A 23545-nucleotide genomic window follows, 5' to 3' on the forward strand; every position below is an offset into this window, starting at 1 on the left:
AAACAGGCTAACGAGGGGCCCAAGTGTCAAACTACCAATGCCAGAGGCCTAGGTAAGTCCTCTTGTTACTGTTGCCATCAACTTGGATGCTGGAGCAAACAGTGCCCAAGAAAGGATCTTCCTTCTGAGCCTTGTCCTCTCTGCAAGTGAGAGGACATTGGAAGTGTGATTGTCCTCACCTCCAGAGTGAGGAGGGGCCAAGAACACACTTCCCTGCCCGGAGATGCAATCCTGGGGACTGCGCCTGAAAGGGCCCAGAGGCCAGTCTGGCTCCCATCACCATCGAACAGACTGAGCCTGATGTTACTCTGGATGTGGAAGGTAAGCAAATCAATTTTCTTATTGATATGGGAGCCACTTAGTCTGTACTTGTTTGCCACTCTGGCCCAACTTGTTAAGTCCCATCAAAAATTGTTGGAATAGAGGGTGACTGTTTTGTTATCCAACTCTTCATTTATCTTACCAATATTGGACTCTGGTGTTTTTCCATACTTTTCTAGTCCTACCTGCTTGTCCTACTCCATTATTAGAGTGAGACTTAATGAAAAAATTAGGAAGCTAATTTATTCTAACATGTGAGGAAGATGGCTTGTTTGCCGGTCTCTCTCCAAGATCTGTTGTTTCCCAGATTCCCTCTAATATTCTACCTCATATATGGGAAGCAATTGATCCCAAGGTCTGGGACTGCTCCCTTCCAGGAAGAGTGATAACAGCACAACCAGTCTCTATTACCCTGCAGGACTCTTCTCTTGTACCCCATAAGAAGCAATACCCTTTAAAACCAGAGGCAATTGAAAGATTACAAGCCATGTTACAAACTAAGGGACATCATTGGATGACTGGAGGACATCTAACTAAATATCAGGCCATCCTCCTAGACATTCCTGAGGTCATCCTTAAGGTTTGTCAAACAATTAATCCAGGAGAACTTATGCCTGGTTCTGACTACCTGGTCCAGGATTTGGAACATACATGTTCTGAAGTCATAGAACAAGTGTACTCTAGCAGGCCTGATCTGCTAGATTCCCCTATAGGTAATGCAGATGGCACCTGGTTATAGATGGCAGTAGCTTCATAGAACGGGGGATACACAAGGCAGGCAATGCTATAGTAAACCCCTCGCACATCATCATCGAGGTACAAGCCCTTTCAGCCAATATGTCTGCCCAAATGGCTAACCTCTGTTCTTCTTCCAAAGCAAGTGGCTTTGGTCCATTGCCATGGACATCAGAAGGATTTACCCCTTGAGAGCAAAGGTAATAACTTCACTGACCAGGAAGCTAAACAGGGAGCTAAAATAATCTTTTAAACTTACTCCCTATTCCCCCCACTTTAGGCCTTATTAGTCCTATTTATACAAATCAAGATATAACCCTGGCTATAGCAGATTTGGGATGAATATATTTGGCTCACTCCTACTAAAGTTCAACTCAGTCAAAAGGCCTTTCTATGTTGGGAACAAACCAATCACACTTGTGATACGTGGCCTAATAGGGCCTGACCTATGGGACAAATTTCCCCTGATGTGTTCTCATATCATAGCCTTAAAAAAATACTAATTGGTTTGGGACTGACTGGAATAGATGGCCCAGCACACGTTGGTTAGCCCCTAACAGCACTCAGTGGTTATGTGGCTCCAACTTACGGCCTTGGCTGCCGCCTGGATGAATTGGACGATGCACCCTAGGCTTCATCTAGATACAGGGTAGAACTACATTTACTATATCTCTTCCTGCTAACCTACCCAACCTACAATGACGCTGGACCAGTTCTGTCTTCCACCGGTATGATCACCTTGCCTCAATTTTCCTTCCCCAATCAGGAATCGAAAGTGTCATCTGACATATGGAAGCCCTAAATAAATTTCCTATCCAATATGAGTCATGAAATTAAATCCATGTCTGACCCTACCCTGTCCCTAAATGACTGGTTGGACTCCTGGTCAGGTCCAGGTCTCTGGACTACTATCAAAGTTTTATTCATTGGGTTAATTACATTGCTTATGTTTCTTATTATATTTTGTTGTCTATTTCATTGTTTGTCTTCCACAAGTCAACAAAGTTTCACCTCCTGGACCACTTCTCGTCAAATGATTCTCTTGTCTCCACAGGACCTGTATACCTTGTCTGCCTTGGACTCCAAGGGCGCAACCTTCCAGTCCACTGAACTTCCAGCCTGTACCCTTATGGCCCCATTTAGGGACAGCTCTATGACCTTGTACAGCCAGAAGTAGTTATAGAAGATTGACCATCATCCATATCCCCAAAGGATTTTGGGGCCAAATGGATTCAAGGAGGATTTTATGACATGGATCAAGGCTGCCCAAGGGAGAGAAACCCAAGGCATCCTGGCCTACATGCCGATCTGTATGACCCGATGGATTTTATGGTGTGCATCAGGGCTGCCCCAGGGAGAGAAGACCAAGGCATCCTGGCCTACATGCTGATCTGTATGACCTGATTCATATCTAAAGTTATACGACCACCCGATAACCAGACTCCACCTACACTGACACCATTTAATGACTTTTTTTTTTTTTGAGGAAGATTAGCCCTGAGCTGACTACTGCCAGTCCTCCTCTTTTTGCTGAGAAGCCTGGCCCTGAGCTAACATCTGTGCCCATCTTCCTCTACTTTATATGTGGGACGCCTACCACAGCATGGAGTGCCAAGTGGTGCCATGTCAGTACCCAGGATCCGAACCAGGAACCCCGGGCCACCAAGAAGCAGAACATGCGAACTTAACCACTGCGCCACTGGGCCGGCCCCTTAATGACTTTTTACATCATCTTTCCTTTGTCTAGTAAAAATGTCACATACCTATGCCTTATAAATTTAGTCCTAACTCTCAACGCATTGCAGCTCTTCATTGTCCATGGGTCCTGTCACCATGCTATTCTGTGAATAAAAGAGCACTACCACCAGACCTTGAGAGCCGACTTTTTGTCTTACCAAGCCCGCATCAATAGGACATGTCAGCACATTTTTCATAGCACCATTGAGACAGTTCCACTAAATAAATTAACACTTTTGGTTTGATTGACTTATGTGACAAGAATATTTACATCTCAACACAAGGACTGAATAACTGATAATACACAAAATATCCTTATCTATATTTTGTCCATCTCAACCCTTGGAGGTGGCCCAACTCCAAGCATCAAGAAACTAGAATCAAAAGCTCCAAGTCTCTAGTTAATCTAGACCCAAAGTACACTCCTTCGACTGCATGACAGAATTGTGGTAGTGATCCTCAGATTCTCTATTTAAACGACATTTCTAATAGTCATTTGAATAGTCTATTTAAATGACACTTCTGCTTACTTTAAGTTCCTTTACTCATATAAGGCTCTATATTTGCAACATTGTTATATTTAGCCATTACAGCATATACCCTCTGGGCAACACTAAGAGAGATATAAGTCAAAAGCCCAGAAGCTGAATGTCTGAAATGGATTATTGGAACAGGGACTGATTTTTTCCATACAGAGACAACATATATTTATGTAATGCCTTTGTATGAGGAATTGTTCAAGGTTCTATACAGACATTCTTGCTCTCATGGAGCTTATGTTTTACTAGTAGATGTTAAAATTGATAAAATGCCTGGTTAGATAGCCTAACAGGATCATCAGTGGAATCCGGAGCTATAGAGTAGATGAGTAACCGTTCAACCTTACTTCTCCAACATAACTCTCCTTTTGAAGGACCTTCTCAAAAGTTTTGACTGAATATTGCCCATTGTGGTAAATTTCCAAGAACACAGGAGCCTCTTCCTGTCTTACAGTGACCTGGCCTATTCTCAGATCACAGAAAAAGTAGGGTTTGTCACTAGGGTAAAATCTGTCCTGTAACAAGTGGACTCCAAGATGCAGACCTCAGCCCTGGTGCAAACATCTCTATAAAGGTGGCTCTAGTGGTGCAGGAGTCTGAGCTTCTGGGCATCATTAATGCCTTAGCCCACTATCATATCGACCTTTCAAAATTTTAGATGAATTGTCTGTTTATTTTTCAGTCTTCTTCGTGTGTTATATTCTTCTTAAGGTAGGGATTATTCTTAACACTTCTGGGCTTAGCACAAAATAGCTGTTCATTAAATATTGGTTTAGCTAATTTGAGGCAACCATTATAAATAATGTGCCACTGTTATAAAATATCATCAATAATACTTATGATGGAGAAATATTATAAGCAATCTAAATGCTCACTAAGCAGACTATCACATAGCCACTAAAAAGACATGTGTATTATATATCTATTTTATATATATAATACTTTCATATAATTTTTACTGAAATATCATGATATAAATTACATATAAAGTATTATACCAAAGATTTTAACTTTTTAAAGCTTAGTTATAAAGTTAAAGGCTGAAATGTTGCATTATTGTTAGTTGTCTTTGAGTAGTGACAAGATGAAAGATATAGTTTTATTTTTTCATTATCTTATCCTATATTTTGCAATTTTTAAAATATCTATAACTTTTATAAAACAAATACAGAAAGAAATAATTTTAAAACTATTTTTTTAATGCCAACCTGTATCACACAAGTTTTTATTCACTTATTTATTTTGCAGCCTGGTGTCACTGACTTATTAATGACAATTTATTTAACATTCCAGTAACTTAGGTTAAAAAAACAGAAATACAAAGGGAAGGGAAAAAAAATAGAAACGGTAGGAAAGGCATTTACAGTGTATAAGTACTAGCTCCTCACTTACAACAAAACCAGATACTTTTCAAATATTCAGCCAATTAGCAAATTTGAATAGTGTTCTCAGGAACATAAACATACAGAAAAGAAATATTTAATTTCTTGCAAAATATACTCTGTATCATGTTTTATGATATTACTTCCTTACACTCAAACTGTTCAAAATGTTTTCACTTTCTCTCATTGCTTTTGTAAATTTGGTATTATGCCAAAAGGAACATCTTCCAGCTGAACAAATAGATTTCTTCTTAGTGCACTGGAGCATTGAAATGTACACTGAAAATAATGTGAAAATAATTTACAGTTTTGGCCTAAACACTAAATAAGATGTTTTTTTGAACACTTTCCAGTTCCTCTCTACCTGGCTAATCACTTTTTGAAAAATATGCAACTTCATTAATGATTTCCTGTTGCTTTTAGAACATATAAATTAGGGAAAGATTAATTTGATTTTTGAATTTTGGGGGCATATATGTAAAGAAACTAAGCTCTGGGTGGGGTTCATTATTATTCTTGCACTCCATGTCATTCTGGAATGGGAAGTCACTTAAATATATAATCACTGGTATCTTTTATTTCAAACTTCAGCCTGAAAAATGGTTCTATTCTGTAATATATAATCATTTGCATGGTTTAAGGAACAGGTCTAGCTAAATAAAAAATAAAGAGTTTGCCAAAAGTACATCTGGAAACGATGTTAAAGGCATGGATTTCTATGTGCAGAATCTTATAAGAGAGGTATATTTCTAAATAAAAAAGCACATCATCAATCTACTGCTCCATTTAAGAATCAATTCTAACTTTTCAATGTTCAGTGATGGTTTAATATCAACCATAACTCTAAAGGAGGCATATATTGCCATTGAATATTCAAGTTAATTACAGTGATGGATCTTGGATTTCATTTCTTGGTATCATCCAGTTAAGAAAGAACTAAATGCAGAATGTCAGTTTATGGAAATCGTGTACATAACAGACTGAGGTTTCTCGGTATGTTCCTGCTGTAGCCAGTTGAAATGCTTCCATTCCTCCCTTGAGTGTAATGAGAGAATGCTTTTTGGGCTTTGAGGTTGCAAATGCAAACCTCTTCAGCTGTATCTTTAAAAACAACTATCAAATAACTCTTTGGTATGCTCCATTTTTTCTCTTCTACTTAGAATTTGTCTTTTTCTTATATCTTTTTATTTAGTTTGGACTTCAGCCCAATATCTGTCTCCTCAGCTGGTACCAATTTGACTCCTAGGTTCTCCAGAACAGTATGTGCCCCGATATGCCAGCAGACCATAAGAAATCTGATTTTGACAATATACTGACACAATCAGCTGCTGCTGTCTCATTCCACACACGAAGGCTCTCCCTCACCTGGGCATTTACATATTGATGATACTCTATTCTTTCTGGAGGGCATTCTCTTCTGATGATTGAAAGAGAGAAATCCCTAATAATTGCAATTAGTGATGATCTAAAACATAAAAGTGTTCTGGTTGCTGAACAAATAAAAGCAATAAACAAAGAGTTATGAAGGAAGCTGAATAAAAGCAATGAAATTTACCTATCTATTAAACCCTACGTTCACCCACCTGCACCACCTTGCCTGCTTCAGAAAGAGGTCTCTTTCCTCCAAAGCCTTCTGCTATTCAATTAACTCCATATGTTGTACTCTCTTGCCTTAAATTTCTCTCTCAATTGTAATTTTCTCTGTAGTGTTAATATTTAGATATTCTTAAATCTCTCTCATTAAAAAAGAGAAAGACAGCTTTTCCCTGATGCCACATCTCCATCTAAATAATAGCATCCCACTCCTCTTAATCACAATTCAGCCTTTTAAAGAGTTGCCTATACTCACTCTACTGAATTATCTTCAAATCACCTCTCAATCCTCAGATGGAATGCTTTCAGCTACAGATAACAAAAAAGAAAAGTTGCTCAAACAAGTGTTTTTATTACCACATCTAAAATAAGCCCAAAGTTGGATGGTTCTAGAATTGGTAAATCCAGTAGCTTAGTAATATCAGGGCTCTGGTTCCACTTTGTGATTTTCCTTGCTTTTGCCTCTTGGTCAAAAGAACCTTTCTGCAGTTTCAAGCATCAAGTTCCTATAAATCAATCAGACAGGAAAGAAGAGGCAAGACTTCTCCATAGGGATTTTTCTTTTATCAAGGAAGGAATCTTTCCACCCCAAACCAATCACCCAAAAGGAGAATAAGATAACCCCAATCTTTCCAGTAAAGCTAATTCCTTATCTGACAATTTCACTTGATGTCCCAAAAGCCCTTCAAATTTAACATATGCAGAGATTGAACTCATCTTCCACTTTAATCTCTCTAAATGTTCCCTATCTCAATGAGTGATGCCTGCATATATTCATTTCCTGAGAGAAAAGTTTGTACCTCACCACCAACATTCAATTAGACACAAAATTGTAAAGATTCTATGTTCTTAATACTTCTTCAGTTCATCCACTTCTTTCCATCCTAACGTCATTAATTTGGTTTGAGCAAGTATCATGTCTTGGTTGGATTACTACCCCTTGCTAGACTGATCTGCTTAACCTCTTGCCCCTTCTTAAATATTATCCTCATCCCCAGGGGAATTCTTTTAAAAAGCAAAGTAGTCTACATCATCTCCACCTACATAAAATCATTCAATGAATACTGGCAGCCTTAAAATTAAGTTCAAACCTTAACAAATACATGAGGTCCTTCATAATTTGGCCACTGCAGATGTCTACAAACCTCATCATTCCCCTGATGTGGCTCCAATTACACTAAATTATCTGCAATTCTCCAATGCCCCATATTCTTTCTTGACATGGTCCTTCACAAATTGCAGCTTCTTTGTAGGCAATGATTTCTCAGATCCCAAGCGCAACCCCACCAAACCTTGCTAATTTCTCCTTCAAGACTCAGCTCAGAAGCCTTTTTAAGCTCTCTCAACTTTTTCCAAATGTTGTTTAGGGGCCCATTCTCTGTGCCTTCACCATCATAACACTTCACATTTTGCATTGTCATTATCTACTTCATTTTTGCTTATTGACTGTAAGCTTCTTGAGGCAGGGGCTGTATATCCTCTGAACCAAGACAGTGCCCAGAGCATAAACGGTACTAAAAACAGGTTTTGACTACATTGTGTACATATATCAAATTTTTAATGCAAAATTAAGATATATAGTCCAATAAAGAAAATTTTTCTGCATATATTGATTTTTGTAAGACATCTCACAAAAACAGAAAAGTTAAATTGCACTTAATTATACACTATATTGAAAATAATATAATCGGTACTTTCAGGAAAGTCTGGAATATGCAAATGACATAGCTATACTATAACAAATCATATCAGAATTACTTCTACCATATTTCTAACCTTTCCATTCTGAAATTAAATTCAGTCTGCTAAATTTAATTAATATATTTTTAGCTTCATTTCATTTTAAATGTTTCATTCCTTTTACCGTTACTTCCACTTTTTGCTGCTGTGGTTCAGCCTTGCTCTTATTTATCAAATACCTTCATCGAAATTTTGTAATTCTGCTTAGTATAGTTATTTAGGCCTAGGCCCAAGGCTGGGACCACTATAAATAATAATTCAACAGACTGAAAAGTAGTACCAGGAGAATAAGTATAAAAGGGCCCTAGAAAAACAGACAGGTAACACTCTACATCATGGTAAAACTCTACCAGCAAAAATCATGCATTAAGGGCATCTTTTATACACAAATTTATTGAGTATTCTAAGTGGGCATTTACACTGAACAAATAATTACTTTGATTAGATTTATGTTCCAAATATGATTCTGTTTTGATGGCTGCAAGAGAAGAAGATTTTCATTAATTAATTAACTCATACATAGGTATAATCAACCAACATAATTAGTAGTCTACAATGATCCAAGGAATATGTCAAACATTGATGGTGCAAAGATAGTCTAGCTGGGAGACAAATAAATATAGGCAAATATTTACAATGCAATAGAATAGTGATACTAGCGCTGGAATCACAAGTTGCTACCAATGCATGGATAGAAAATCTTAGCTTCATTAATAATCTATTACAGGTCTGTTGTTTTTAAAAACGTTATTTACCATCAGTACTATCTCTTGGGAAAATGAATTCCACAAGTTTACTATTCTTATATAAATTATTACAATTTAAATTATCCTAAACTTTGTTTTTCTGGGGCTTTGAACTACCTATACTAATAATATTTGTTGCCTTATCATCTCAAGTATGTACCAGGCATTGTCCTTGATCCTTCAACTTCTGTGGTCTAATTTAATCCTTAAAATCATCCTAGAAGAATGTTATTTTCATTCCTATGTTACATATGAGAAACTAAAGATCTATGAGACTAAATTTAACAGTTAAGGACATTTTGAATTACAGGTGTCAGAAGCCCCAAATGTAAATGAATAAAACTAAAAGGCTTCCCAGTTTATCTTCAGTCTCTGGCTTTATTGAGCAGCATGATGCTCTGTTAGCTCTGGAATTTACATCTTCTCTTTTCAAGCTCAATGGGCAATTTGAAAGCCCAGGTAGACAAAACCCTATATAATCTTCTCCTTTCTGCTGCGACTCTGCAGAAGCAATTGTCCCCTTGTGATGCAGGAAGTACATGACATGAGGTTCTTGATTATTACCTGCCGCCTTGCCTCTGATTGTTAGTTTAGGTAGCATTTCCATCATGCAAAGCCTCAGATTTCTAGTCCCTCAAACATCATAGATAGCAAGCTCTAAGCAAAATTGGCTCTGTAGAAAAATTATATTTTCTTTGTTCCCTGCTTCCAGATAGGCCAGTTTTAACCAAGCTTTTTGGTCCTTATGGGTCCTTGCTAAGTACAGAATGTAACCAACATACTCTAGCATTCTAACTTTGTCTACCAAACCCTTTATTCTGCAGCATTAATAGGCTTGTTGTCTAAATTCCAACAGGTAACATTCTCATTAGCTGTTTCACTACCAAGAATAAGAATTGCCAGTCTCCCAGCCTCGGATACAGAGGACCTCACCACTGCATCCACTGTTTCTACTTATCCAGGTTCAAAATTCTGGAAGCTATTACTTCTAACATTCCCACATTCTGATGTCAAAATCTGAGTCAGTGAGAATTATTTAGTACAAGTACTAGTATAAGTACAAGTATAAAAACCAACCCTAAATGGTTTAAGCAAAAGAGGAATTTATTTTTATATAACTGAGATTTCTAGAAATAGGGCCTACCTCTGGCACAGGTGAACACAGGGCACAAACAATGTCATTGGGACTCACTTTCACGCCTTTTCTCAGCAGCGCCTTCTTTGAGTGGACTTCAGTTTCAGGCCACAGGTGGCAATGAGATAGCTGCTACAGTGCCTAGCCTGGCATCTCTCAAGTAAAGCCTCGTGATGGAACACCACTTTCTTCTGGCAATGCCAAGAGACACCTCACTGCCTCTTACTTGCCCTGAATGTGTCTCATGCCCACGCCTGAGCCGAGAACTGGGATCTCAAGGAATGTGATGTACCAGTTAACTTTGGACAAGGTCACTTACCCTTACTGTGAATCAAGGATGGGGCCCAATCCAAACATTTGGGAAGAAAGTGGAGGAGAGATAAAACACCAAAGTAAAGTTAGGAGCTTTGACAGGAAAAGAGAGGAGATGAGGTGAAATCCACTTAACAGAGGACCACTCCACTAAGACCAGATTGCTAGCACGCGACTAGAAAAGAATATGAAACTGCCTATGTTTCTAAGCATACATCATCCCATATCCTTAAATCCAGTATCAAGAGCTTCCATAACTAAATCAATTATCTAATTCCATATATCATTTATGTTTTATAGACTTTCTATTTTCCAGAAAAATGTCTTAAAACCTGTTATTTTGCACATAATTTTTATCATTGGCACTTTTGTGTGGTAATTAACAACAAAATTAAGTATGTTTTCAGTTCATCCTTGTACTTGTCAACTTCAAGAAGTGGGACCTTCTTATCTGTTACCATGCCTTAATCTATGGAGGACAATCAAAAGAGAGGGCAAGTAAATGTCATATCACACAATTGCAAATAACTAAATTTCGGAAAATAGAAAAGTGTCTTCATCTTGGCATAAAGTTCCACTAGTTGGACCAAGAAGTGGGCAGTAAAAAGGATGCAGCAAACTAGTGGTAATAGTCTGAACAGAGAGTGGAAGCAATATGACTTATGCCACAAAATGAGCACAGATAGGAAAATTGTCCAAATGTGCAGTAGCATTTAGAGTTTTGGAGAATTTAGGCCTAAGGCCTGCACTCAAATTTAGTGGAACAGAAATAATGAGGAACTTCTTCAAAGGAGAAACAGAAACGAGGAAAAACAAAGTGAAAATTCGATGAGCACTTAACGTTCGACTATTTCAGTGATTCTCAAAGGCAGGACTGGTGGCATGTAAGAAGCTTGGGGGTGGCATGCTGGCATCACCACAATTTGAAAAGTATATGAAGTATACCTATTTCATCAACACACATAAAAATCCTTTGGGGGAAAAAAAGCCTTTAATTTGAAACATTTTTCTATTAGGATGAGAAAATATCTTAAAATTAAACTAAACCTGAAATGATTTTGGATACACTCACTGCTAAGATGGAGAGTTTTGGAAAAGTCTGAAACTCTACAAATTGGGTAAAGTGTCCTGAATCTGTTTAAGCTCTATCAAAAGCTCCTTTATTCATGGGGCACAAGAATTAACTAAATAAGCTACACTCCCACCTAGAGGGACAAACATTCTCTAAATCCCTGAGCAGAAGAAGAACTAATATTTGTATAAGCATGTGCAGTTTTCAGGGCATCTTCAAGATCCTAAAATGGTAAATACTATCTACTATTGTGTTGAAATTTTCTAATTTATGATATTTCTACTTTTCCAAGCACTTTGTACTTATATTCTAAATCTATTAGCTTTGTATGAAAGAAATGTAATTTTCTGAGATTCATTTTAGGATCGACTTCATAATTTTCCCTGGCATCTGAAAAACCTCATATATTTCTCTTTAATGTAGTTAAATAATTTAAAATTATTTTAGTGAACACCACTTTAACAATAGACAGCATTTGATAAAGATAGTTATAAATTACTTTAAAACAGGTTGCTTTGCTCTCTAGCTTTGTGTTCCCCACCAGACTGCCCGTCCAACACTTAGCACAGAGCTCTACACATGGTGAGTGCTAAGTTCATTTTTGTTAGATATAATTTAGTAATTTAACACAAATGGAAAAATCATATATTACATACCTCCAGATTCGCCTTCATTGTTTGAAGTCATAACCTAGGCCATGGTATTTAGTACAGATAACATAGATATATTATATCTTTATATGCAGTAATAAGTACACAAAGTGATATATTAAGTTTAATTCATTCAACAAATACCCATTGTGCTTCTGTCATGTGTCAAACAGTATGCTGAGAGCTGAGAATATATTAGTAAACAAAGCAAAGACTGTGCACTCAGGATGTGATGGAATAAGAGACGAGCCAACTCTTAATACAGCGTGTTCAATGTTAAATTGTAACAAGTGTTTGTCTAATTTCTTGTTAAATTTGGGTGTTTTAATAAGAAGAGAAACCCAGTATAGATTTCTACTGTTTTCCTCAATGGGTCAATTTAGAATAGGCTTCCATTTGTCTGAATTAGTAACCTTAAGCACCCAATGTTTCTCTTCATCTAAAGAAAAGTTTCCATATATTTGTTATAGTAATACTTGCGATATTGTTTCACCAAAAGAACAGTTTGCAAAATCATAATAATCACTCCTTCGTTTAAATAATAGATATTAGTATTGTTGATGCATTAAAATCACTTTTCCCGTATATCTTTTAATACTGCTATTGTTACTTTAGGAGACCAATATCACTTTTTTGAGATCTGGGTAAAATTCTGAAATTTATATATTATAATGTCTTACAAATTTAATTTGGAAATCAGCCTGGAGCAGAATATTGTCTTATATTTTTCTAAAGCTAATCCAAGAAATGTGAAGCAAATATGATTGTAGTTTACTGAAAAGAGCCCTGGACTGGAAGTCAGAAATTCTGTTTAAGACTCGCCTAGACCACTCCCTTCAAGCTTGCACAGTCACTGAAAACCTCTGAATCCTGCTGTCTCGTCTCTAAAATGGAGAAAACATATCTGCACTGCTAGTCTGAGTTATTTAGAGCATCAGTTAGAAATCATATTTGTATGTACATACTTTGTAAAAGACATCTTAAATTCGATGTAAATGATGCTATTATTTACGGATTTTTTTAATAGATTGCATTATTGAAGTTTTACATTGACTCTATAACATATATGTTTAGTTGCTTATTTGCATAGTGACTTTCTATGAAAAAGAAACTAATTTTTTACAACATAAAATATAAGTAGTAGCAATGATTTTTTAACTACCAAGAAGATTATGAAAAGGAATAAAAATCGAGTAGGTTACATCTTGAAAAGTTACTGTGCCACATTTTTTACTGAACACAGTGTGCTCCATGGACAGAAAAAGAAAAGAAAACACACATTTTTTAGTGTGTGCTTCCTTCTGAGGTATATTACTAATATTCTCAGGGAGGAGACAAGTCCAACACTGAGAAGCTGATGTTTTAGAACCCACTGTCCCAACCTGACTTTCTTTTCTCCTGGGAATGTTATGGTTTGTGGGGGAAAGACTAACTATTTGGAACTTTCTACACATAGGTTATTTATTCATTCATTCCACAAATATTTGTTGAGCATCTTCTATATGCCCACATTCTAACCAGGGAATACAAGGATGAATAAACCACGGTTCCTGCCATCAAGTAGCTCACAGTCTAACAGAAAAAAAAATTGTAAGACTACTATTTTTTGAAATGTTTGTTCCTGGTTATTGTCTAGAATACCCTTTTGAGCAGAGTGTTGCTCCTAGGACTGTCAGGACAGAGAAGCAAATCTACTAGAACTAGGCACATGGAAATTCTATGAAGAGAACAGGTAGAGTTAGCAATACACAAACACGTACACACAGAGGCACACCAACCTGAGCCTACATTTGGCATGAACATAGAAGAAGAAGATGGTAAATAGGAACCACTCTGAAGAGGCAGAAGCTCATGCTGGGGAAACGTTTTATTTAAGGCATCTGAATGGCTTAGATCTGTTCTATAAAATATGTGAATTGTGGAAAATAAAATAAAATATACCAGTATAATTAAATAGCGATGAATAAATATTTCTCTTCCCAACAAATTTTGAAAATATGTTAGAAAATTTTGGATGAGGGCTTAGAAATATTTTGAAAATAAAATAGATCACCAAAATGCCTAAATAATTGAATCAAAGGCTACTTTCTTTAACTGCATTTTGCTGGTTTAGATCTCAGAATTCTCGTAACTTTTACATCAGGGAATTATCCATATTTTTACTCTTCATTCACTTGAATAAGGCTCCAATGGTCAGCTCAAGTAGATATTGGTTGGTGAATGCAGAAAAGGTTTTTGTCTGTGTATTTGTTTTCGGGAGAAGAGGTTGAACACTTCTCAGGGAATTAGCAAATCAGTTGCTTGGTCATTTTAATCCTGAATTTTGGAAATGATCACAACTTTTTTATAATGCTTTCAGTAAAGATTTCTTCCTAAGATTCTGGCCAAGAATACCCTCCAGTCAGGTATGTTGGACATTACTGTGAATACTGGGACATAAACCAAGAAGAATAAATTAGAACCTTAAGTTGTAAGCCAAAATACACACTAGTGTAAAATACTGCTCTGTAATGTTTGGCTCATGTAAAGAAGGTATACCTTTCCAATTCGCTGGAAATAGAGCTGAACCATATTTTTAGGTCATTTTCTGATTAATTCTCATTTCCAGGTGAGGAATAACACAATTATAATGGTTTATCTTATCCCTACTTTTTCATGTCCATCTCCCAAACACTTCTTTTCCACTACCTTTGATATCTCACATCTAGGTTCTTAACCTGAGGCCTCTTAATCTTAATCCTTGAACTCCTGTGTTGCCCTGCTTAGTTTAGAATAAGGTAGTCCATTGTCTTAGTTTGGGTTCCCTAGAAGCACACTAAGAGGATTCCATGGGGCGGGGGGTGGGGAGGACCTGCTAGAGGAATGGGAAAGGAAGGAGGCCATGTAAATGTTCAATATCAAGCAAATCCTATGGAAGGTATCTTTGGCTCAATCCTTCAGGGAAACTCTGGAAACAGCATAGATCAAATATACTTCAGAGGTCTCCTTACCAGAGGATGGAGAATTAAAATCTTCTACTTGCCAGTCTTTTTAAGTGCTGCCCCCAGGTGCAGTGGTAATTCTCAGGAACTTGTAGTTCTCAGGGATCATAGGCTGAGCTGGTTCTAACAGGCTGAGATCAGTTCTCCAAAAAAGAGACACTCTTGCTGGCTGATAAGAGGGAAAGCCCACTGGGTTTGCACATAAAAGTAGTAAAGGGATCCAAGGGAATTTGAGTGGAGTATTGATAGTCTTTAGCTAGCCCTGGTGGTCTAGTGGTTAAGATTCCACACGCTCATCACTGTCGCCAGGGTTCGTTTCCCAGTCAGGGAAACGCATCACCCATTTGTTGGTTGTCATACTGTGGTGGCTGCATGTTGTTGTGATGCTGAAAGCTATGCCACCAGTATTTCAAATACTAGTAAGGTCAACCACAGTGCTTCAGCAGAACTTCCAGACTAGGAAGAAGGACATGGCCACCCTCTTTTGAAATTGGCCATGAAAACCCTATGAATAGAAGTGGAGCATATGTCTGATGCAGCACAGGAAGGAGAAAGGATGGTGCAAAAATGGTTCCACTCTGCTGTACACAGGTCTCTAGGAGTCAGAATCCACTCAATGGCACTAACAACAAATTGATACAGTTTACCTCATACAAATAATCTCTGTCAAGTATATTAAAAGCACTTTAGACTATCAGAAAATTAGGATCTATTCCAGCATTTGTCACTAACTAATCTTGGACATTGGATTTATATTCTCAGCTGTATTAGAACTCTTCTGACTTAAGCCAACAAGATAGAAAGTGATCATGAAACAGATTAGCCAAATAGAGGGTAATTTATCGGTTTATATAGTTAAACTACTGTAATAGCTGAGGATAGAGTTTTGCCTTATAAACCAGAGGAAGCAGCTCTGATATTAGTCAGTACCACTTTTCTCTCTCATATCTAATTTTCTTTGTGTGTTAAATTCTTCTTCTTCCATACAGTAGGCAGTATTGCCTAGGTCAACTTTTGACTTCACCCCTCACGATTTCACCCTCCTTTTCTCACAGTTCCAATTTTAAGTTTCAGCAAAAGAAGGACTCTAATTGGCCAGGTTTGATAAAGGAATTGACTGTCTCTAGAATTATAGTGGCTAGAGAGTGAGGTATTACATTTGTCCAGCATGGGACATAAAGCCGTCTTGGAGAGATCTTTGTGGCCAGCAACATGATGTCATGTAATATTATGGCAGATCTGATTTGGACAGCAAGTTAGAGAGGGGAAAGAATAATTCCCCAGAAGTAAAAGGATCAGGTCCCAGAAAAAATAAACTCAGCAAAGCAAAAAATACATTTCTCGGCCATCTGAGCTTTAGTTTCTTTATCAATAAAATACAATTCAAAATATTTATTACATTTATTTTACAAAATTACTTAAAGATTTCAATATGATCACACCAGCAAAAATAGCACTTCACAAATTATGAAGTTTAGCTAGTGAGCGTTACATGCCAGTCACATAGAATACTGAATCTTCTTTTATACCTACTCATCTAAAATGTGTTTTTATATTACCAGTACATACAAGAAGGTGAACTAAGAATCAGGCAAGACCCTAGAGTCTCTCATGCTAGATTTTAGTAAGTAAAACCGAGGTTTAGTTTCCCTGACAAATTAAGAACCACAACTCTTGGTAGCATCCAGCCTTCTTTTTAAGACAGGTGAACCTTCAATGTGGGAATAAGACGGAGCAGCTAGCCTCCTTACGATTATTTTTACAAAATGTGTTAGGCATATTATCCTAACAGTTCAAAAATCATCAGAGCATCAACTCACAAGCTGACATAGTGGCTTCCTTGACAAAAACAACCTCCAGAAAGTCAAAGAGGCAATTATTTTCTTCAGAAAAAAGAAGAAAGAAAGAAAGGAAGTCAGGAGGGAAGGAAGGAAGGAAAGGATAAGGGAAGGAAGAAAGGAAAGGAGGGAGGGAGGGGAAGGGAAGTGGAGGGAAGGGAAGGGAAAGGAAGAGAAGAGAAGAGAAAGGAGAAATATTTTGGACTCAGTTTCTATACTTCTCCAAATTACTCAGAATAAAACCTCGCCCATACCATCAGTCACAAAATTTTGTTCAACAACATTCGTAGGCTTTACTAAATATTTGCTATGACCTGGCTACTGGTTGCTATTCAATCAAGAGGGAAAGTTGAAGACACAATCCTAAGCCTTAAGGGCCTCATAGTTAAATCAAGAGGAAAATATAAAGTTCTCCCTTTCAATCTGCCTTCCTTTTTATTTCTGTGCCCCACTCCCGTTGCTCCAGACCTTATCACATCATGCTTAAATTATGACAGTAGCCTTCCAATTGGTCTTTCGGCCTACAATGTTTCCTTCAACTAACACCCAGTCAGACTAACTTTTATAAAAGAATTTTTGCACTGTATCATTTTTCTTAAGGAAAAAAGTACTCTATGGCTCCAAAATTGTAACAGGATAATGTTTATTTACTGATAGAGCTTTTGGGAAGCTTAAAGACTTTGCACTGAATTCAACTTAATTTTGGATAACTTTTCCTTACAAATAAGACTAACAAGTAATAGGCAGGAGATGGATAAAAATTAAAATTCCTGGATGCTAGATAGAAATTGTGGGAAGGTTAATGGTCTTTATGTTATAGCACTGAGGAATAAAATAAAAATTTTGAGCAATTGTAGAAAGACAAATGAGAAACAAAATGAAATAAAATTTGGTACAAATGATTGAAAAAATGGGAAATTGAAGGCTGTAAGATCAATTAGGAGGGTAAGGCAGTTATCTAGGCAAGAATGAATAATAGCCCAAATTTGAATGGTGGCAATGAAAATGGAAAGAAAAGTGCAGATGCAAAAGACATTATAAAAGATAAATTTACAGAACTTGATGACTGAGCCAAGGGAGAGGGATATGTAAAAACTATTTTGAGGTTTTGGTTCTGGGAGACTAATGATATGTGTTATAATGAGAATAAGAAAATCAAAAAGAGAAATAAGTTTGTTGAAGTTTCTTGAGAAAGAATGATGTGTTCCATTTCTAAGACGTTAAAGATTCCCGGACTGGGCGTTTGTTCTTTTGTTAACATTCACTATTTACATGATAACAATATATACATTTTTCTTTGGCAAACTACAGCTCCTTCATCCTCAGCTGACTCCTCCTCCAGCTACAGGATGGGCCACCAGTCTTTCAGTGAAAGCATTATATTTCCTTGGACCCAGTGATTAATTCAAGGGCACACATGACCCGGTTGGAGGCAATATTACAAAATGAGATTTAGTTATCACAGTTGGAAGAGAAACAAGTGCTTTTTTCACTGGCTTCCCAGCAGTCAGCATGGTGTGGCTGGTGAGAATGAAGCAAGCCAGCAAAAGGCAATGCTAAAAGTGGAGTGAGCCTCTTTCCTGTTGATATCCTTTGAACCCTTAATTCAAATCTCCTGCATTTTCAGTACGTGAGACAACAAATTCTCTTTGGCATTACAAAAGTTGGGTAGAAGCTCTTGTTTGACAATTTAAAAAGCCACAATAATTGCTCTATAAAATCAATACACAAAAATAGGGCTCCTTACCTTAAAAAAGAAAATCAAGTGGCCAGCCCTGTGATATAGTGGTTAGGCCACTTGCAAGGTCCACTTTGGTGGCCCGGGGCTCCCAGGTTTGGATGCCAGGTGCAGATCTACACATGGCTCATCAAGCCATGCTGTGCTGGTGTCCCACGTACAAAAAAATAGAGGAAGATTGGTACAAATGTTAGCTCAGGGCCAATCTTCCTCAAACACACACAAAAAAATCAGGAAGAAAGAGAGAGGGGAAAAAAAGAAAGAAAATAAGAGCTTCCCAGAAATCTAAAATCTTATCTATGATGAGAAGTACAAATACATATTTGCCCATTTTTTAAAGGTGAACATCTGTTGAGATGTTTTTCAATCTTTTTCTCATCTCTCTAAGTGCATGTCACAGTTCTGTGGGCATGTGTTACACTATATCATTACATTTATTTTATATTGTAATCTCCCTCCAAATCCATAAGCAAGTCCTTCTTTTGACATGTGTTCTCTCATAAATCCACAAATTACTACTGGAAGAGTAATAGTATATTCCCTCTTTGGAGTTTCGGCATCTCGAAAGAGTGTTATGTCTTTATTTGTGTCCTGCCTTTTCCATTAGAATTCCAGGGAATGAAACCCCAGAATCATGAGTAGAATGATGAATGCTTGAGTAGCTGGGCATATGTTATGCTTCATTTGATACTTTCTTTGAAAAGGAAAACCAAAGCATACATTTTTTTACTAAAATGACTGGTTCTTGTTCTTTGCAGGGGCTGATCTGCTCTTTTACTTTTATAAACTACTGGTATTCTTTTAATTAATTAATTAATTAATTATTCTTGCTTAAATAAATTATTTGCTTGAGATCAAATATCTATATATATGTCTCCCAGAATGAATTAATGAAGAAAAACCTGTGTTAAGGAAATATTCTGCATATATATATATATATATATATATATATATATATGGTCTGCCATCAATATATACTTTATACTGAAACAGATTTTCTTGTTTATCGAATTATACTTAGCAAATAAAAGAATGACAATGGGTACAGTTTGATTGCTTGTTAATACAATTATCTTTCTTTTCTTGTTTTTAATGCAAAATAGCACTAAATACTTAGAAAAAAAGTACTTATTAAGCCCCAGTTGTTCAGTATTACAAGATATTCGGAATAAATATATCATAAAGCCCCTTTATTACAGAATTCAAACTCTAGTTAGTGATAGAGAATAAATGGCAGAATTAAGGAGGAAAAGTTAAGCTGAAGGAAAGGCATCGGAAATACATAAGCTGTAACAGGCAAGATCAAGACTGGCAACTTTTTAACCCTTCCTACTGGCATCTCAGACTCTGCATGGGAAAAACAGAATTCCTGGTCTTCCCTCTGGTGCCCCCTCCCAACAAAATCTGCCTTCACTGCCACCTTTGCTATGTCAACTACTCATCAGTCCATTTTCTCAGACTAAAATTCCCAGTGCCATCTCATCTACAAATGCATTCTTTCTCTCATATCCACAACTAATCTGAAAGGAAAACCTGTTGGATCTGCCTTCAAATTATCTCCAGATTTTGATCACTTTTCTTCACTCTTTTGCTCCCACCATGGTCTGAGCCACCATATGTCTCATATGTGTTACTGAAGTCACCTCCTAAGTGGTCATTTTGCTTCTGCCCTTGTTCCTTCATATTCTGTTCTCAATGCAGTAGCCAGTTATCCTTATAAAACACATTAGATAATTTGACTTCTCTGCACAATAAAAATCAAAGTCCTCATGAGGGCTTATAATGCTCTACAGGACCTGCCATGGTTCTGACCTTGCCTGCTCTTTACTCTCCCCCTGACCACAGTGGTCTCTTTGCTATTGCTCAAATATATCAGGTAACAATACACCTAGGAATTTTGTGCAAAGCTTCTCACTTTCTGGAAAGCTCCCCATCCCTGTCATATTCTTCAAGTCATTTTTCAATGGTGATCTGTCTAGTTAAAACTGCACCTCCGGATATTCAATCCACCTTCCCCTATCTTTTATTTTCCCATAATGCTTATCATCTTCTTTAAAAATGCTATATAAACTACCTGTTTATTTTGTTTATTGACTGTCTCTCCCTGCTCTAATGTAAGCTCCACAAGGGCAAGAGTCCTTGCCTGTTTTATTCACTGACTTATTTCCAGAACCTAGAACTGATGCCCAATAAATATTTTTTTGAATTAATTGAATGAATATTGTGTAATGTCTTAGAGACTAAAGCATAGATTTTGAGCCAAATTATCTTGCCTCTCAATTAAATCTGACATTTTTTAACATTTTACAAAGTTTTACATATTTAGTCATTACAGCAGCAATATATGGTGGATAATATTATCAATCCTTTTACACATGAGAAAACTAAGACACAACAAGTAACTAAAACAAATTTAGCAAGATCACATAATTGATAAGTGATAAACTCGGAATTTGAACTCATGTTATTTGAGGCCAGAGCCAGGAGTTTTTAACACTCTGCCATGCTACCCTTACTGAGTACCTTTGGGCAAGTCATTTATACTCCACAAGCTTCTTTTCTCTCATCGGTTAAATGGGGATACCAATGGCTTCCAAGCATTATTCTGATAAGAAGCAGAGATAATATTTGTATTATTTGCCTGGCAAATAACTGTAATATTACAAATATTTGTAATATTTTACTGGCAAATGATAGGCAGTCATTAAATGAAATAATATTCTAGTCCTTCTCTCCCATATGACAGTTGCAGTAAGAGACATCTCAAGCAAGCTCAATCCTTATGGAATGTCTCTCTGCCCTTAAAAGACATGTGGGAATAAGTTTGGGGCTCAATGTAAAGGGTCAAGAAACTTGTTTATTCAATTTTAGTTTAGAACTTAGCCAGAAAGTCAAAATTGTTTCCCAAAGAGCAGAGCTAGGCCCTAGATGATAATAAATGATCCTTTTTCCAAAGTATTCTTTATGCATATTTCCTTAGCCATGCAGCCAGGGTCACAGGGACCTTGGGACAATTCAATGATTCATACACCTCTATCAGAAACTCTGATGGAGAGCCACAGGCTGCAAGTCTCCATTTCACTTTGTCACTTACCCACCAAGTACCCTTGAGTACATCACCTCTCTGTGCATTACAGACTATAAATGAAACTCGCAGAGCTAATGCTCTCATAGCGCTGAACTCTGTGCCAGACACTCTCCTTGTATGTTAGCATCTTTGATCCTCCAAACAACTTTCCAATTAGGAAAAAGACACATCATTGAGGGTTGGGCTCACCAGAAATTAGGACAAAGAAGAGCTGATTTCTGAAGGACAGAAAATTTTGATAAGCAGAGAGGCAAGATGAAAGCATTCCCAAAGGAATGACAGCACTGACTCTGAGTTAATAAATGTGCATAGAGTACTGGGTAGCGGGCACCAGCTAATGCTACGTGCATTCCAAATATGTATGTAAGGCATGATTCTTAATGGAAAGGAATTTATAGTTTTATAGCTTAGATGGAAAGAAAGATGAGGAGACATTTAATCATCCTCTAGGGCCAACTGTGGCAAATATTATAAAAGAAACTCAACAAAATACTTGGAAGCAAACAGAAAGGAAAGAGTCATTTTTTAGTGGGACATAGAATATTTTACAAAGTAGGTGATATATGAATCTGAAAGACAATCAGGATTTTGATTAATAGGGAAAAATGTATGGACATTCCAAGGAGAGAAACAATCTAAGTGTGGGCATGGTTCTGTGAAAGAGCAAATGGCTCAGAAGCAGAAATGCATGGAGAGTACATGGTAAAAACGAATGTGTACAAAAATATAGAGTTTTAATAGTGTTATTGTATGTCCAGTTAATTTACTGAGAAATCTCAGTTTAATGAGAAAAATAAATGGTGGGCAAAGAAAAGTCCTTCTAACAGTTCAGGCAATTAATCCTACTTCCAAATGCCTTTTGTGTGTGTGTGTGTGTGTGTGTGTGTGTGTGTGTGTGTGTGTGTGTGATATACAGACTTAGTAGTCATTGTACACATGGAAGTATTCCTGAAGGAAACCCAAGAGCTTGTTCACATTTTCTCTCTCTAAATTGCCACATCATGAGTACTTCACTTTTCAAGGAAACACAGTTAGACTCATTGATCCCACAGTAAAGCAAATTTATTCTTAAAGGACCAAAGTAAATATCATGGCTTTAATCAGCTCTAAGAAAACATGCCCAGCACTCCCCTCCTCCCCCTGCCTCAAGTGCATTTGAGGCAGTGCAAGGTCTCAGTTTGAGCAGATGCATTTCAGTGCAAGTAATTACAAGCTGCAACATAATTTCCTTAAAACGACACACATACTAGACAAATACTTATTTGTGGTTATAGAGTGGGTAAAGTTACTATAAAAATAGTAGCACACCTTATAATAGTGCTGTATGCCATAATTTACCTTTGCTATATCTGAAGTGTCATATCTTGTTCCAGACTTAGTATTTAGTAACTAACAATTTAATGTACAAATCTCCAGCCTAAGAAGTAAAATAATTATAAGAGGCAAGCCCCCCCGTTTTACATGGAAAAAATATAGTAGATCATGCAAAATGTTTGAGGATTATGTAAAAGAGAACAGTGATTTTTACTCATAAAGAAATGTGCAGCAATTTTCAAATAACTCATAAAACATGCAGTAAACTCAATGCAGACATGCAGAAGGATAACAATGGATCATAAATGACAACAGATTTCTCTTAATGAAAGTAAATGTCATGAACGCACCCTTAGTTTGATGTACACATGTCCTCTAGGAATAGAAATTAAAAACTATTATTGTAAAAAAATGCAGTCAAATCCATCACAAGTTTCATCCATTACAAGTGAATGTGATGACAGAATATGGTCAGTCTTTTCTGATTTACACTTTGGAGAAACATGAGCAGTGGGGCCATTGTCCTTCTGTTTTCTTATCACCCAAAATAAGTCTCTCACTAAACAACAACAAAAATAATAATCATAACAAAAATATCAACAACAACAAATACATTTCCTATGC

This window comes from Equus quagga, chromosome 18 (genome assembly GCF_021613505.1).
Source record: "Equus quagga isolate Etosha38 chromosome 18, UCLA_HA_Equagga_1.0, whole genome shotgun sequence".
Lineage (NCBI taxonomy): Eukaryota > Metazoa > Chordata > Mammalia > Perissodactyla > Equidae > Equus > Equus quagga.